This window comes from Triticum aestivum, chromosome 7B (genome assembly GCF_018294505.1).
Source record: "Triticum aestivum cultivar Chinese Spring chromosome 7B, IWGSC CS RefSeq v2.1, whole genome shotgun sequence".
NCBI classification, from domain to species: domain Eukaryota; kingdom Viridiplantae; phylum Streptophyta; class Magnoliopsida; order Poales; family Poaceae; genus Triticum; species Triticum aestivum.
The window spans coordinates 483,545,432-483,560,981 of NC_057813.1; the positions used below are offsets into that span (position 1 = coordinate 483,545,432).

General features: G+C 42.4%; 1 protein-coding gene across 1 annotated transcript in view; it reads left to right on the forward strand.

Annotated features, from left to right (window-relative positions):
- LOC123158081 (protein S-acyltransferase 18) overlaps nucleotides 1-15,550 on the forward strand; it is a 99,059-nt gene that overhangs the window by 80,472 nt on the left and 3,037 nt on the right. The gene's annotated exons all lie outside the window — the stretch shown is intronic.

Sequence of the window (15,550 nt, forward strand, 5' to 3'; positions counted from 1 at the left end):
CCTTCCTTCCTTCCCCCTTCCACCAAGTGGAATCCTACCAGCCTCCCCCTCTCCTCCTTTATATACGGGGGCAGGGGCACCCCAAAGGACAACAGATATTATCTTAGCCGTGTGCGGTGCCCCCCTCCACAGTTTAACACATCAGTCATATCGTCGTAGTGCTTAGGTGAAGCCCCGTGCTGGTAACATCATCAACACCGTCGCCACGCCGTCATGCTGACGGAACTCTCCCTCATCCTCAATTGGATCAAGAGCTCAAGGGACGTCATTGTGCTGAACATGTGCTGAACACGGAGGTGTCGTACGTTCGGTACTTGAATCAGTTGGATCATGAAGATGTTTGACTACATCAACCGCATTACTAAACGCTTCCTCTTTCGGTCTATGAGGGTAGGTGGACACACTCTCCCATCTCATTGCTATGCATCTCCAAGATAGATCTTGCGTGATCGTAGGAAATTTTTGAATTACTATGTTCCTCAACAGTGGCATCCGAGCCAGGTCTATGCATAGATATTATATCCACGAGTAGAACACAAACAGTTGTGGACGATAATAGTCATACTGCTTACCACCAACGTCTTACTTTGATTTGGCGGTATTGTTGGATGAAGCGGCCCGGACCGACATTACATGACCGCGTTCATGAGACTGGTTCTACCGACATGCTTTTGCACTTGTTGAAGGTTAAAAAAGCACACTTGACGAAAAATCGTTGTGGTTTTGATGCGTAGGTAAGAACGGTTCTTGCTAGAAGCCCGTAGCAGCCACGTAAAACTTGCAAAAACAAAGTAGAGGACGTCTAACTTGTTTTTGCAGGGCTTGTTGTGATGTGATATGGTCAAGACATGATGTGATATAAATTGTTGTATGAGATGATCATGTTTTGTAACAAAGTTATCGGCAACTGGCAGGAGCCATATGGTTGTCTCTTTATTGTATGAAATGCAATCGCCATGTAATTGCTTTACTTTATCACTAAGCTGTAGAGATAGTCGTAGTAGCAATAGTTGGTGAGACGACAACGATGCTACGATGGAGATCAAGGTGTCAAGCCGGTGACGATGGAGATCATGACGATGCTTCGGTGATGGAGATCATGAGCACAAGATGATGATGGTCATATCATGTCACATATTTTGATTGCATGTGTTGTTTATCTTTTATGCATCTTATTTTTCTTAGTACGATGATAGCATTATAAGATGATCCCTCACTAAATTTCAAGGTATAAGTGTTCCCCCTGAGTATGCACCATTGCTACAGTTCATCGTGCCGAGACACCACGTGATGATTGGGTGTGATAAGCTCTACGTTCACATACAACGGGTGCAAGCCTATTTTGCACATGCAGAATACTCGGGTCTTGACGAGCCTAGCATATGCAGATATGGCCTCGGAACACTAAGACCGAAAGGTCGAACGTGAATCATAAAGTAGATATGATCAACATAGTGATGTTCACCATTGAAAACTACTCCATCTCACGTGATGATCGGACATGGTTTAGTTGATTTGGATCACGTGATCATTTAGATAACTAGAGGGATGTCTATGTAAGTGGGAGTTCTTAAGTAATATGATTAATTGAACTTTAATTTATCATGAACTTAGTCCTGATAGTTTTTGCATGTCTATGTTGTTGTAGATCAATGGCCCGTGCTACCGTTCCCTTGAATTTTAATGCGTTCCTAGAGAATGCTAAGTGTGGTAGCAATTACACGGACTGAGTCCGTAACTTGAGGATTATCCTCATTGATGCACAGAAGAATTACATCCTGGAAGCACCGCTAGGTGTACCACCTGCGCCAGCAACTGCAGACATTGTGAATGCCTGGCAGACGCGTGTTGATGACTACTCGATAGTTCAGTGTGCCATGCTTTACGGCTTAGAATCGGGACTTCAAAAACATTTTGAACGTCATGGAGCATATGAGATGTTCCAAGAATTGAAGTTAATATTTCACGAAAATGCCCAAGTTGAGAGATATGAAGTCTCCAACAAGTTCTATAGCTGCAAGATGGAGGAGAATAGTTCTGTCAGTGAACACATACTCAAAATGTCTGGGTACCATAACCACATGACTCAGCTGGGAGTTAATCTTCCTGATGATAGTGTCATTGACAGAGTTCTTCAATCACTGCCACCAAGCTATAAAGGCTTCGTGATGAACTATAATATGCAAGGGATGAAAAAAATGATTCCCGAGCTCTTCGCAATGCTAAAGGCTGCGGAGGTAGAAATCAAGAAGGAGCATCAAGTGTTGATGGTCAACAAGACCACTATTTTCAAGAAAAAGCGAAAAGGGAAGAAGAGGAACTTCAAGAAGAATAGCAAGCACGCTACTACTCCCGGGAAGAAGCCCAAGTCTGGACCTAAGCCTAAAACTAAGTGCTTCTACTACAAAGGAACTGGTCACTGGAAGCGGAACTGCGCCAAGTATTTGATGGATAAGAAGGATGGAAAAGTGAACAAAGGTATATTTAATGTACATGTTATTGATGTGTTCCTTACTAATGCTCGTAGTAGCGCCTGGGTATTTGATACTGGTTCTGTTGCTCATATTTGCAACTTGAAATAGGGGCTACGGATTAAACGAAGATCGACTAAGGACGAGGTGACGATGTGCGTTGGAAATGGTTCCAAGGTCGATGTGATCGTCGTTGGCATGCTACCTCTACATCTACCTTCGGGATTAGTTTTAGACCTAAATAATTGTTATTTGGTGCCAACATTGAGCATGAACATTATATCTAGATCTTGTTTGATGCGAGATGATTATTCATTTAAATCAGAGAATAATGGTTATTCTATTTATATGAGTAATATCTTTTATGGTCATGCATCCTTGTTGAGTGCTCTATTTTTGTTGAATCTCGATCATGGTGAAACACATGTTCATAATATTGAAGCCAAAAGATGCAAAGTTGATAATGATACTGCAACTTATTTGTGGCATTGCCGTTTAGGTCATATTGGTGTAAAGCGCATGAAAAAACTCCATGCTGATGGGCTTTTGGAATCACTTGATTATGAACCACTTGGTGCTTGCGAACCATGCCTCATGGGATGACTAAAACTCCGTTCTCCGGAACAATGGAACGAGCTACTGACTTATTGGAAATAATATATACTGATTATGCAGTCCAATGAGTCTTGAGGCTTGTGGCGGGTATCGTTATTTTCTTACCTTCATAGATGATTTGAGCAGATATGGGTATATCTACTTAATGAAACATAAGTCTGAAACATTTGAAAAGTTCAAAGAATTTAGAAGTTAAGTGGAAAATCATCATAATAAGAAAATAAAGTTTCTACGATCTGATCGTGGAGGCGAATATTTGAGTTACGAGTTTGGTCTTCATTTGAAACAATGTGGAATAGTTTCACAACTCACACCACCTGGAACACCACAACGTAATGGTGTGTCCGAACATCGTAACCATACTTTATTAGATATGGTGCGATCTATGATGTCTCTTACTGATTACCGCTATCGTTTTGGGGTTATGCTTGAGAGATGGTTGCATTCACTTTAAATAGGGCACCATCAAAATCCATTGAGATGACGCCTTATGGACTGTAGTTTGGCAAGAAACCAGAGTTGTCGTTTCTTAAAGTTTGGGATTGCGATGCTTATGTGAAAAAGCTTCAACCTGATAAGCTCGAACCCAAATCAGAGAAGTGCGTCTTCATAGGATACCCAAAGGAAATTGTTGGGTACACCTTCTATCACAGATCCGGAGGCAAGATATTCATTGCTAAGAATGGATCCATTCTAGAGATGGAGTTTCTCTCGAAAGAAGTGAGTGGGAGGAAAGTATAACTTGATGAGGTAATTGTACCTTCTCCCTAATTGGAAAGTAGTTCATCACAGAAATCAGTTCCAGTGATCCCTACACCAATTAGTGAGGAAGCTAATGATGATGATCATGAAACTTCAGATCAACTTACTAACGAACCTCGTAGGTCTTCCAGAGTACGATCCACACCAGAGTGGTACGGTAATCCTGTTCTGGAAGTCATGTTACTAGACCATGATGAACCTATGAACTATGAGGAAGCGATGATGAGCCCAAATTCCGCGAAATGGCTTGAGGCCATGAAATCTGAGATGGGATCCATGTATGAGAAAAAAGTGTGGACTTTGGTGGATTTGCCCGATGATCGGCAAGCCATAGAAAATAAATGGTCCTTCAAGAAGAAGACTGACTCCAACGGTAATGTTACTTTTTACAAAGCTCGACTTGTTGCGGAAGGTTTTTGACAAGTTCAAGGAGTTGACTATGATGAGACTTTCTCACCCATAGCGATGTTTAAGTCTGTCCGAATCATGTTAGCGATTGCCGCATTTTATGATTATGAAATTTGGCAAATGGATGTCAAAACTGCATTCTTAATGGATTTCTTGAGGAAGAGTTGTATATGATGTAACCAGAAGGTTTTGTCGATCCAAAGGGTGCTAACAAAGTGTGCAAGCTCTAGCGGTCCATTTATGGACTGGTGCAAGCCTCTCGGAGTTGGAATAAACACTTTGATAGTGTGATCAAAGCATATGGTTTTATACAAACTTTTGGAGAAGCCTGTATTTACAAGAAAGTGAGTGGGAGCTCTGTAGCATTTATATTATTATATGTGGATGGCATATTGTTGATTGGAAATGATACATAATTTCTGGATAGCATAAAAGGATACTTGAATAAGAGTTCTTCAATGAAAGACCTCGGTGAAGCTGCTTACATATTGGGCATCAAGATCTATAGAGATAGATCAAGACGCTTCATTGGACTTTCACAAAGCACATACCTTAATAAAGTTTTGAAAAATTTCAAAATGGATCAGTCAAAGAAAGGGTTCTTGCCTGTATTACAAGGTGTGAAATTGAGTCAAACTCAATGCCCGACCAATGCAGAAGATAGAGAGAAAATGAAAACCATTCCCTATGCTTCAGCCATACGTTTTATCATGTATGCAATGCTATGTACCAGACTTGATGTGTGCCTTGCTATAAGTATAGCAGGGAGGTACCAAAGTAATCCAGGAGTGGAGCACTGGACAGCAGTCAAGAACATCCTAAAATACCTGAAAAGGACTAAGGATATGTTTCTCGTTTATGGAGGTGACAAAGAGCTCGTCGTAAATGGTTACGTCGATGCAAGCTTTGACACTGATCCGGATGACTCTAAGTCGCAATTCGGATACGTATATATATTTAATGGTGGAGCTGTCAGTTGGTGCAGTTCCAAGCAAAGCGTCGTGGCGGGATCTACGTGTGAAGCGGAGTACATAGCTACTTCGGAAGCAGCAAATGAAGGAGTCTAGATGAAGGAGTTCATATCCGATCTAGGTGTTATACCTAGTGCATCGGGTCCAATGAAAATCTTTTGTGACAATACTGGTGCAATTGCCTTGGCAAAGGAATCCAGATTTCACAAGAGAATGAACACATCAAGAGACGCTTCAATTCCATCCGTCATCAAGTCACGGAGGGAGACATAGAGATTTGCAAAATGCATATGGATCTGAATATTGCAGACCCATTGACTAAGCCTCTTCCACGAGCAAAACATGATCAGCACCAAGACTCCATGGGTGTTAGAATCATTACTGTATAATCTAGATTATTGACTCTAGTGCAAGTGGGAGACTGAAGGAAATATGCCCTAGAGGCAATAATAAAGTTGTTATTAATATTTACTTATATCATGATAAATGTTTATTATTCATGCTAGAATTGTATTAACCGGAAACTTAGGACATGTGTGAATACATAGATAAAACATAGTGTCCCTAGTATGCCTCTACTTGACTAGCTCATTAATCAAAGATGGTTGCGTTTCCTAACCATAGACATGTGTTGTCATTTGATGAACATGATCACATCATTAGGAGAATGATGTGAGGGACAAGACCCATCCGTTAGCTTAGCATTATTATCGTTACAGTTTCATTGCTACTGCTTTCTTCATGACTTATACATATTCCATAGACTATGAGATTATGCAACTCCCAAATACCAGAGGAACACCTTGTGTGCTATCAAACGTCACAACGTAACTGGGTGGTTATAAAGGTGCTCTAGAGGTGTCTCCAAAGGTGTTTGTTGGGTTGGCATAGATTGAGATTAGGATTTGTCACTCCGCGTATCGGAGAGGTATCTCTGGGCCCTCTCGGTAATGCTCATCACTATAATCCTTGCAAGCAATGTAAGTAATGAGTTAGTTGCAGGATGAATCATTACAGAACGAGTAAAGAGACTTGCCAGTAACGAGATTGAACTAGGTATGATGATACCGATGATCGAATCTCGGGCAAGTAACATACCGATGACAAAGGGAACAACGTATGTTGTTATGCAGTTTGACCGATAAAGATCTTCGTAGAATATGTAGGAGCCAATATGAGCATCCAGGTTCCGCTATTGGTTATTGATCTGAGATGTGTCTCTGTCATGTCTACGTAGTTCTCGAACCCGTAGGGTCCGCACGCTTAACCTTCGATGACGATTTGTATTATAAGTTATGTGTTTTTGATGGCCGAAGTTTGTTTGGAGTCCCGGATGAGATCACGGACATGACGAGGAGTCTCTAAATGGTTGAGACATAAATATTGATATATTGGACCATGTTATTCGGACACCGGAAGAGTTTCAAGTGGTACCGAGTAAAAACGGAGTGCCGGAGGGGTTACCGGAACCCCCCGGGGAAGCAATGGGCCATCATGGGCCATAGGGGAGAGAGAGGGAAGCCCAGATAGGGGAGGCGCCCCCCATGGGAGTCCGAATAGGACAAGGGGAGGGGGCACAACCCCCCTTTCCCTCTCCCTCTCCCTCTCCCTTCGTTCATTCCTCCTTCCACCAAGTGGAACCCTACTAGGACTTAGAGTCCTAGTAGGACTTCCTACTCTTGGCGCGCCCTACAGGGTCGGCCGTCCTCCCCCTCTCCTCCTTTATATACAGTGGCAGGGGGCACCCCAAAGGACAACAGATATTCTCTTAGCCATGTGCGGTGCCCCCTCCACAGTTTAACACCTTGGTCATATTGTCGTAGTGCTTACGCAAAGCCCTGCACCGGTAACATCATCAACACCATCGCCACACCGTCATGCCGACATAACTCTCCCTCGTCCTCAACTGGATCAAGAGCTCGAGGGACGTCATTGTGATGAACATGCGCTGAACACAGAGGTGCTATACGTTCGGTACATGGATCAGTTGGATCGTGAAGACGTTCGACTACATCAACCGCGTTACTAAACGCTTCCGCTTTCGGTCAACGAGGGTACGTGGACACACTCTCCCATCTCGTTGCTATGCATCTCCTAGATAGATCTTGCGTGATCGTAGGACATTTTTGAATTACTATGTTCCCCAACAGTTTGACATAAGCATCACATCCCCAAACTTTAAGAAACAACAGCTTAGGTTTCTTGTCAAACCATAGTTCATACGGTGTCGTCTCAACGGATTTAGATGGTGCCCTATTTAACGTGAATGCGTCTGTCTCTAATGCATAACCCCAAAATGATAAAGGAAAATCGGTAAGAGACATCATAGAATGCACTGTATCTAATAAAGTACAGTTAGGATGTTCGGACACACCATTACGCTATGGTGTTCCAGGTGGCGTGAGTTGTAAAACAATTCCACATTGTTTTAAATGAAGGCCAAACTCGTAACTCAAATATTAACCTCCACCATCAGATCATAGAAACTTTATTTTCTTGTTACGATGATTCTCTATTTCACTCTAAAATTCTTTGAACTTTTCAAATGTTTCAGATTTGTGTTTCATCAAGTAGATATACCCAATCTACTCAAATCATCTGTAAAGGTTAGAAAATAACAATACCCGTTGCGTGCCTCAACACTCATCAGACCGCACACATTGGTATGTATTATTTCCAATAAGTCATTAGTTGGCTCCATTGTTCCGGAGAACGGAGTTTTAGTCATCTTGCCCATGAGGCATGCTTCACACGTATCAAATGATTCATAATCAAGAGATTCCAAAAGTCCATCTGCATGGAGTTTCTTCATGCGCTTTACACCAATATGACCTAAGTGGCAGTGTCACAAGTATGATGCACTATCATTATCACTACAATCAAGATTCAACAAAAACAAACCATTCATCAAAGGTGCATGACCACAAAATATATTACTCATATAAATAGAACAACCATTATTCTCTGACTTAAATGAATAACCGTATCGCAATAAGCAAGATCCAGATATAATGTTCATGCCCAACGCTGACACTAAATAACAATTATTGAGGTCTAAAACTAATCCCGAAGGTAGATGTAGAGGTAGCGTGCCGACGGCGATCACATCGACCTTGGAACGATTCCCGATGTGCATCATCACCTCGTCCTTAGCCAATCTTCGTTTATTCCGCAGCTCCTATTTTGAGTTACAAATATGAGCAACCGAACCAGTATCAAATACCCAGGCGCTACTACGAGCATTAGTAAGGAACATATCAATAACATGTACATTAAATATACCTTTGTTCGCTTTGCCATCCTTCTTATCCGCCAAATATTTGGGACAATTTTGCTTCCAATTACCATTTCCCTTGTAGTAGAAGCACTCAGTTTCAGGCTTGGGTCCAGCTTTGGGCTTCTTCACGGGAGTAGAAACTTGCGTGCCATTCTTTTTGAAGTTCCCTTTTTCCCTTGCCCTTTTTCTTGAAACTAGTGGTCTTGTTAACCATCAACACCTGATGCTTCTTCTTGATTTCTACCTCCGCCAATTTCAGCACCGCGAAGAGCTCGGGAATCGTTTTTTTCATCCCTTGCATATTATAGTTCATCATGAAGCCTTTATATCTTGGTGGAAGTGATTGAAGAACTCTATCAACAACACACTCGTCTGGGAGCTCAATTCGCAGCTGAGTCAGGTGGTTATGATACCCAGACATTTTGAGTATGTGTTCACTGATAGAACTATTCTCCTCCGTCTTGCAGCTATAGAACTTGTTAGAGACTTCATATCTCTCAACTCGGGTATTAGCTTGAAATGACGAACTTCGGCTCTTGGAACATCTCATATGCTCCGTGGTGTTCAAAACATTTTGGAAGTCCGGGTTCTAAGCCATAAAGCATGGCACACTGAACTATTAAGTAGTCATCAGATCGAGCCTGCCAGACATTCGTAACATCTGTAGTAGCTCCTGCAGTAGGTCTGTCACCTAGCAGTGCATCAAGAACGTAATTCTTCTATGCAGCAATGAGGATAATCCTCAAGTTATGGACCCAGTCCGTGTAGTTGCTACCATCATCTTTCAAATTAGCTAGGAACGCATTAAAATTCAGGGGAATCGTAACATGCCATTGATCTATAACATAGATATACAAAAACTACTAAGACTAAGTTCATGATAAATTAAGTTCAGTTAATCAAATTACTAATGAACTCCCAATTAATCTAACATCCCTCAAGTTATCTAAGTGAGACATGATCCAAATCAACTAACCCATGTCCGATTATCACGTGAGATGGGGTAGTCATCAATGGTGAACATCTCTATGTTGATCATATCTACTATATGACTCATATTTGATCTTTCGGCCTCCGGTGTTCCGAGACCATGTCTATACATGCTAGGCTCATCAATTTAACCCAAGTATTCTGCTTGTGCAAAAACTGTCTTACACCCATTGTATTTGTATGTAGAGTCTATCACACCCGATCATCACGAGGTGCTTCAAAACGACGAACTTTAGCAACGATGCATACTCGGGGAGAACACTTTTATCTTGAAATTTAGTGAAAGGATCATCTTATAATGCTACCGTCATTCTAAGCAAAATAAGATGCATAAAGGATAAACATCACATGCAATCAAAATCTGTGACATGATATGGCCATAATCATCTTATGCTTTTGATATCCATCTAGAAAGCATCGTCATGATCTCCATCATCACTGGCTTGATACCTTGATCTCCATCGTTGTGTCGGGGTCGTCTCGCCAACTATTGCTTCTATAACTATTACTAACGCATAGTGATAAAGTAAAGCAATTACATGGTGCTTGCTTTTCATACAATAATTAAGAGACAACCCTAAGGCTCCTACCGGTTATCGATATTACAAAACATGATAATCTCATACAACAACATATATCACATCATGTCTTGACCAACTATTGCTTCTACAACTATTACTAACGCATAGCGATAAAGTAAAGCAATTACATGGCGCTTGCTTTTCATACAATAATTAAGAGAAAACCCTAAGGCTCCTACCGGTTGTCGATATTACAAAACATGATAATCTCATACAACAACTATATCACATCATGTCTTGACCATATCACATCATAACATACCCTGCGAAAACAAGTTAGACGTCCTCTACTTTGTTGTTGCAAGTTTTACGTGGCTGCTATGGGCTTCTAGCAAGAACCGTTCTTACCTACGCAAAACCACAATAGTGATTATCAAGTTTGTTGTTTTAACCTTCTTCAAGGACCGCCATAGTCAAATTCGATTCAAGTAAAGGAGGAGAAACAGACACCCGCCAGCCACCTTTATGCAAAACAAGTTTCATGTCAATCGGTGGAACCGGTCTCATGTATGTGGACATGTAGGGTTGGTCCTGGCCGCTTCATCCCACACAGTCGCCGAATCAAAATAAGACATTGGTGGTAAGCAGTATGAACATCACCGCCCACAACTCTTTTGTGTTCTACTCGTGCATATCATTTATGAATAGACCTGGCTCATGATGCCACTGTTGGGGAACGTTGCATGGAAAACAAAAAAAACTTCTACGCACAAGCAAGATCTATCCATGGAGATGCATAGCTACGAGAGGGGAGAGTGTGTCTACGTACCCTCGTAGACCGTTAAGCGGAAGCATTTATCAATGCGGTTGATGTAGTCGTACACCTTCACGATCCGCCCGATCAAGTAACGAATGTATGGCACCTCCATGTTAAGTATACGTTCTGCTCGATGATGTCCTCGCCTTCTTGATCCAGCAAGATAGGTGAAGTAGTAGATGAGTTCCGGCAGCATGACGGCGTGGTATCGCAACTATCTCCGCAAGGCTTCGCCGAGCACTACGAAAATATGACCGAGGATGAACTAGAGGGAGAGGGGCACCGCACACGGCTTGGGGATCGTTGTGTGTCTTGCCCCTCTCCCTCCACACATATATATAGGTGGGGGAGGAGGGGATGCAGCCTAGGGCACCCCCAAGGGGGGCAGCGGCCACTCTTGGCCCATGCCCTAGCCGTGCCCCCCCCCCTTCCTTCTTAGGCGCGCCGGGGGAAGGCACGAGGGGTGCCCCCCCTTTCCTTTCTCCCATGAGGAGGGGAAGGCAGGAGGGGCTAGCCCTCCCCCCTTTCCTTCTCTATAGGGTTGGCGGCCAGGGAGAGGGCGCGCCAGCCCCTTGTGGGCTGGTGTGTTCCTCCCCTTGGCCCATTAGGCCCATATACCTCCCGGGGCCTCCTGGAAACCCTTCCGGTGATCCGATGAATACCCGGTACACTCTGAAACCTTTCCGGTGACCAAATAACATCGTCCTATATATCAATCTTTACCTCCAGACCATTCCGAAGCTCTTCGTCATGTCCATGATCTCATCCGGGACTCTGAACAATATTCTATCACCAATTCACATAACTCATATAATACTATATCGTCAACGAACGTTAAGCGTGCGGACTCTACGGGTTCGAGAATGATGTAGACATGACCGAGAAGCCTCTCCGGTCAATAACCAATAGCGGGACCTAGATTCCCATATTGGTTCCTACATATTCTACGAAGATCTTTATCGGTCGAACCTTTATGACAACATACGTAGTTCCCTTTGTCTCTCGGTATGTTACTTGCCTGAGATTCGATCGTGGGTATCTTCATACCTAGTTCAATCTCGTTACCGACAAGTCTCTTTACTTGTTCTGTAATACACCATCTCGTAACTAACTCCTTAGTCACTTTGCTTGCAAGCTTCTTATGATGTATATTACCGAGGGGGACCAGAGATACCTCTCCAATACACGGAGTGACAAATCCCAATCTCGACTCACGCCAACTCAACAAACACCTTCGGAGATACTTGTAAAGCATCTTTATGATCACCCAGTTACGTTGTGACATTTGATAGCACATAAGGCATTACTCCGGTATCTGATCTCATGGTCGAAGGAACATGTATTTGACATTAAGAAAGTAGTAGCAATAAACTGAATGATGATATGCTAAGCTAACGGATGGGTCTGCCTCTAGGCCATATTTCCATCACTCATGTCTATGCTCCTTTGGAGTTTATGACGTTGTCAACTGAAGTGGGAGAGGCCGCAATTATTTATTTTACTGGGTTTTGAACTCTAAACCTCTTGGTTGAAAATTTATGCACCTAACTGGTTCACCCATGAGCTCAAGCTGATGAGAAAAGATGAGTGATGCATTTATACATCAACATTCCCCCTCATGTGTGGCTTCCTCAGGCCTAAACATGAACCGAGAGTTGGCTGCAATTTAATTGCGCCAGCCTGATTTTGAACTCAAAACCTCTTGACTCTAATACCATATAGAACTGCACGCACCAGCCAATTCATTCAAAAGCTCAAAGATATAAGAAAGGGCCGAACATTATACTCCAACAGTACTCACCTGGTTTTTCTTTGGAGTCCAAGATCCTTACGTGATCAATCTTGCTGACATGCTAATTAGATAAGCTTTCGTTTAGTTTAATTAGAAAAGAGAGATAGAGCCCAAATCAAAGTTAGCTTGCATGTTTTGGGTCGGTTTGATCTGTGACGCCTATAAAAAGGGCTGGCTACGACCATTGTACCGAGGTTGTATTTTTGAGAGTTAGGCTTGGTCGTGTATTGACTATTAAGCAGCCTTTGGATGCCGTTGATATATTTTGTGTGAATTTTCTGTTTCAAAGTTGCACTTGGCTCGAGGTCCGTTGTATTACGTTTACTGTGTCGGGAGGTTCCTTATGTGTCAACAGATTTGCCATCGAGGAACATACGAGGAGTTTTAGAATGATCTGCTTGAGTATTTGTGGACGCTTCAAGGGACATTAAAAATATGTTTGAATAATTGAATTCAAATTTAAACTATTTTATTGCAGAACTTCATGTTGGATTGTATTATTTATATTTAAATTATTGTTGCATTGGAATATTTGCACAACATGATTATGGATGAATGCTAATATTTATCTTTAATTATTTTGGAGTGCTCCGGATATAGGAATAAATAGGAACTGGCATTGCATGCATCGGATTGGATGTCCGTCGCCGGATCAACTATCCACGGGCATGTCCATAAACAGTTGGTGTGTTATTTTTTGGTGAAATGCGTTCGAGTTGCCCTAATACACAACGCTCATTATGGTGATTATATGGAAATTCTAGCTCTTTTCTTTTTGAGAAGAAAATCCTCTTTATTTTGGAGTGCCCCGGATATAGGAATAAATAGGAACTGGCATTGCATGCATCGGATTGGATGTTCGTCGCTGGAGCAACTATCCACGGGCATGTCCATGAACATTTGGTGTGTTATTTTTTGGTGAACTGCGTTCGAGTTGCCCTAATACACAACGCTCATTATGGTGATTATATGGAAATCCTCGATCTTTTCTTTTTGAGAAGAAAATCCTCACTCGGTCTTGTGTTCGTCTCCTGGGCCTTGGGCAGCAAAGGCCCCTAATGCACAACGCTCACTCGGATATATCTTTTGCCTGGACTCCTTGGCCCCAAATCCTATTCGGCGCCTTCAGCGCCCGATACTGTTCATTCTACTAACAGGCGCACACCCCCTCATCACGGTTGGGCCGGCCCATTTTTTATTTTTTTGCTTGTTTCCTAAACTGCAAAAATTGCATCAGATCTATGATTCGATTCCTGCGACCAGCAGCCTAGAGTATGGCGCGATAACCACTCAACCACTTCACATCTTGTGTTCACATACATGTTTGCACTCTTTTCTTCTTTATCTGTTCCTTTTTCCATTCTTTTTTTCTATTTCAAGAAACATTCTTTCTTCATGATTTTTTTCTGCAAATTGATGAACGTTTTCCTATTTTAATGAACCTTTTTTGAATTCAATGAACTGTTTTTCAAATTCGCATGATTTTTTTCTGCAAATTGATGAACGTTTTCCTATTTTAATGAACCTTTTTTTCAATGAACTGTTTTTCAAATTCGATGAACTTTTTTCAAATTTTGTGAACTTTTTTTCAAATTTTGATGAATTGTTTTCATATTTAATGAATTTTTTAAACTTGGTGAACTTTTTTTCAATTTTCGATGAACTTTTTTCAGATTGATGAACTATTTTTATACTCGGTGAACTATTATCAAACTTGATGAATTGTTTTTTCAAATTTTTATGAACTTTTTTCAAAGTCCACGAACTTTTATTGAAATTAGATGAACTTTTTCATAATTGATTAACTTTTTTCTTTTTTGTGAAATTTGCTTCAAAATTGATGAAATTTTTTCAAAACTGATGAACTTTTTAAAATTCATAATTTTTTAATCCATGTTATTTCCAGATGAATTTTTTTTGAGACACTCTCGCCAAGCTTTATTCAAAAGTCCAAAATATTTACAGGTAAAAACAGCAATTCTCCAGGCTGGCCTAACCACACATGCCTGCCAAAATCGAGAGTTAAAACATGCTTAGCGAGATTGTGAGCCTCGAAATTCGAGCTCCTAAATTCGTGAACGACATTACAAACCGAAAAACTCCGTGAGCGTTCTATAATTTCATGTACTATGGCCCCATACTCCGTCGCTGAATTCTACTTGATGTCGTTCACCACTGCCTTGCAATCCGTCGCAATCTGAATTTGATTGACATATAAGTCTTCTGCAATTGCTTGTCCTTCACGAACTGCCAGAGATTCCAATGTGGTCGGATCTGAAATAAACCTGAGTTTGATCGCGGAAGCTCCCAAAAAAGCGCCATCTTGATCTCTACACACCACCGCCACCGCTTCATGATCACCTGCTCTTCCTACTGCTGCATCTGCATCGGGGTGTTATTTCCAGATGAATGAAGAAGGGACGAACACGAAAAAAAAAACGAACGAACGCACCTGCCTCGAACCGAACGGGCCGGCTCATGCGAGGCTGGTACGAGCGCCAGCCAAGCGAAGCGGCGCATAAGGCGCCGAAGAGGAAGGTCTCCTCCTTGGCCTTGGGGATTACCATCTCGTTTCGGACTCCTGGGCCTTGGGCTGCTAAGGAAACACGCTCTAAAAGCAATTCTCTGTCTCCGGAAGTTGTCAGTCCGGCCCAGACAGCCGCCCCGACGATTCGAAATTCAAAACAGGAGGAGGAAAGGAAAGCCGTTGCTGAGGGCGGCGGCCCTGCCCCACCCGTCAGAAAGAGCTCACAAGCCGCCGCCTCCTTTCTCTCTAGTACCACGCCCGCCGATTGACCTGACCAGAGGCAAGAGCAGAGCAGCGCGCTCGGATCGAATCGAACCCAATCGAATCTGTTCGCAGGGCGCGGCGGAGAAACCTCGCCGGCCATGGCCTGGCCGCGTCGGCACGGCTGGCAGCTCCCCC